This window comes from Coptis chinensis, chromosome 5, assembly GCF_015680905.1.
Source record: "Coptis chinensis isolate HL-2020 chromosome 5, ASM1568090v1, whole genome shotgun sequence".
Lineage (NCBI taxonomy): Eukaryota > Viridiplantae > Streptophyta > Magnoliopsida > Ranunculales > Ranunculaceae > Coptis > Coptis chinensis.
In genome coordinates this window covers 29,802,712-29,806,265 of record NC_141460.1, presented here as the reverse complement: position 1 = coordinate 29,806,265, position 3,554 = coordinate 29,802,712, and the positions used below count along the sequence as shown (strand labels likewise).

The 3,554-nt window shown below is 37.9% G+C and overlaps 1 pseudogene; it reads right to left on the bottom strand.

Moving 5' to 3' along the window:
• Positions 1-2,913: 2,913 nt before the first annotated feature.
• LOC147497275 (small nucleolar RNA R71) lies at positions 2,914-3,007 on the bottom strand (annotated as a pseudogene).
• Positions 3,008-3,554: the final 547 nt, after the last annotated feature.

The following is a 3,554-nucleotide window of genomic DNA, read 5'->3' as shown; positions in this document are numbered from 1 at the left end:
CCGTGGGAAACTGGAAAGGGACCCATGAAATCAATGCCCCATACATCAAAAATTTCTACCACCATGATTGGATTCAATGGCATCATATTACACTTTGTGATTTGCCCAAGTTGTTGGCAACGAATGCACGCCTTGCAATCCACTTGGGCATCTTTAAAGAGAGTAGGCCAATAAAACCCACATTGATGAATTTTAGCAACTGTTTTCATACCACTAAAATGGCCACCACACACTTTGTCATGGCAGAATGAGAGAACCTCATTATATTCCTATTGGGGAATATAACGACGAATAATCTGATCCGCACAATACTTGAAAAGGTAGGGCTCATCCCAATAGTATAGCTTAACTCTGGCCAAGAACTTCTTATGTTCATTTCTTGAACAATCATAAGGAATAACATCAGACGCTAAATAATTCACAATGTCAGCTGATAAGAGCCCAAAACTGTAGTTTTAACCTCTTAACAATCATACTTTTAGACTAATTATGTGAGTAATAAATAAGAGTTAACACTGATTACGTGTTTTTATACATTTCAGGCAGTAAAGTCCATTATGTGTAGAAATGTGCCACTTTAGCGAGATAAAAGAGCAGAGGTCGGTTGCTAAGGAGTTCTGTGATTAAAGGCCAATTTTCAAGAAGACAAAGCCTCTGTAAAGCCCGGTCAAAAGATGAAAAGTCAAAGTCCACGCGGGTAGAAACAGTGCACAAAGTCAGCAGAACTTCCAAAGACCATTTCTTTGGACTCAGACCTCAGAATTGGGCCTACCTTACGTCAAAACGACTGGCTCGGAAAGAGATTTCCAATGGTCTTAGCCTTGACCCAATCAGAGGAGAAAAAGTGGACAAAAAGTTTGTTGAAGCCAAATCCAACTGAAGAGCCCTTTTCGGACTAAAAGAATTGGGTTTTCGGCCCGATTTTCCGGCCCAAAACATGGCTCCAAGCTCATGCACGATTTTTGGATCTGAAGCATATAAAAAGAAAAGCTTAGCTCTTTGTTAATGGTAGCTAATTAGACCTAAACTATAGATAATTCTAGATCTAGTTTTAGTTGTTTTTAATTAAGTTAGTTTCAATTCAATTCTTGTTTTAGATTAAACTCTTAAATCATCGTTCTTCATCATTAGATAAATAAAATAGTAGATTCTTGTTCATTTTGATTTTTTTTCATTTACAATTATTTATATCTAAATTCCTTTATTACTTGTTATTCATTTCCTAGTTATTACCTAAGATTTCAATTAATGTTTAGACAAATTGCATAAAGATAGAATTTTTATATGATGTCTAGTTTTAATTCAATAGGAAATGATAGTTGTATGAATCAAGGCTAAACCTCCATTAAAGGGGTTGAAGAAGCCTTGATGAAGCTTGATCTTTGTTAAACTTAGAAATAGTCGTGATAATTATTCCACTCTAGAAACGATTAATTCACCATGAGAATGGGTTTAATCGCTCACATGCTAGTTATGAATTGGTAGAAATGCCATGTACAATTAGGGATTAGAATTACTATTTTGATATGTGAAGCATTCAATTTGGATCACGACGAGTCTTTGTTAGTAAGATTAAGACGACTTAAGGTGGATTCAATTCCCTTTAATTCTTTATCTAGATTCAAACCCTTAGCATTCTCTCATTTCGTTATTCTTAACTTGTTAATTGAATTCACCTCGTAGTATAGAATTCCCCTCGTAAATCTCTCACTAGACTTATGATTGATTAGTTGACACGAAACCATCGCATGCTAAAGAACTAGGAGTGGAACGAACTTCCTACTTCACTATATTTTAATTTGATTGAGAGTATAAAACTTTGATAAATTAGGCACGTAAACTATCGTTTAGTTTTACTTACGTTTAGAGTTTCATTGCTTTATTCATTAGTAAAACTATTCTTTTTACCGTTATCAAATGGCGCCGCTGCCATCTTAGTTCTCTTTAGCATTGGTTTAATAGTATAATTAGTCATTTTTAAGTCCCATTAAAACCACCCACCCTTGTTTGATTCATACTGTGGTTGTCCATTTCAGCATTGAAAAGTTCCTCGAAAAATTACCGCAGGCGCCTGCTTCAAGCGCTGGAACCCCGAAGCGACTGCGCTTCAAAACCGGCGCGACCAGCTCAAACACTGTAACTTGAACTTACACGGAGCGCACCTGCGCCCTCTGCTGAAATTGTCCGATTTCCCCAGGTTTGTTTCAAACTTTCCATTTCTTCAAGTTTTCAGTGTTCTAACTTGTTATACACACCGATCAGCGTAAACAAGAGACGCTTTTCAAAAGCGAAGCAAGGAGGCATTCAGGTACTCTTTTCTTCCACACCTCGCATCTCCAGTTAGAGGTTTATACTAGTATAACAAGATTGTTTGGAATGTTGTCGTGTTTAGACTTAGACTTGCATGAGATTAAGGTCTGGCTGGAGAAAAACACCGAACGTAATTAACCGTCAACGTCAACAAACACGTCTATCTAGTATACCAATCACTACACCTCTAGCTACTATTCCACACACCACACCTGACATAATGGCTGAAGAAAGAGAGACTCCTCTCTCTGACTTTTACAAAGCCTTGAGCGATAGCCCTAAATCTTGCATCGTTCTAGCAGACCCAGTGAGGGATTTTTGAATCCCCCCAAACATATTTAATTTGCTACCCGTTTTTCATGGTTTAAACCATGAAAAACCTTATCAGCACATGCGTAGGATTGAACAAGTCCTTACAACATTCCACCATCCTACGGTTGGTGCGGAACAAATTAAACTGAGGGTATTTCCCTTCACCTTAGATGATAAAGTAAGTCTTGGTTAAGCTTAAGCGCCTAATTCTGTGGACTCGTGGGCTAAACTTGTTCAGCTGTTTATGGAACATTTTTACCCACCCCCTAAAGATGGATGAGATGCTTTCCAAGATTCATTTCTTTCTACAAAATCCTCATGAATCATTTTCAGAGGCTTGGAATCGTTTCACCGATCACCTTATAGAATGTCCACATCATAACCTAGTGAAAGACACGTTAGTTCGTGCCTTTTTCAAAGGACTTCTACACCACCATAAAGAAGTCCTTGACATAATGAATGGGGGTAGTTTCCTAAGTAAAGGAGCCTCGGAGGCTTACAAATTTTTAGAAGATCAAACTAAGCGCAATAATAATTGGGGGGAGTAGTGATGATATCCCCCGCTCTGCTAGTTCTGCTTCAACAGTTAAGGCCGCCGGTATGTTTGAGATGAAACCCAATCCAGAACTTAAAAATTTAATCAAATCTCTAACTAAAAAAGGTAAAGGCTATTTCTGTTCAACAAAAGCCTATCCCCGTCATGAATGTCAACTCCAACCCATGTAATTTCTGTTTGAGTCCGAGCACCACGACTCTATTGTCCTCTCGCCTATGAACAACAACAATCAGAGCAAGATAATGTTTGCTCCATTAATAGCTATCCTATTCCTAATGCCCCATGGAGACAACATCCCAACTTTAGTTGGCAAAACAATCAACAAGTTACACCTCCAGGGTTTAATAACCAAAATGTTAGGCAAGCAAACAATTAT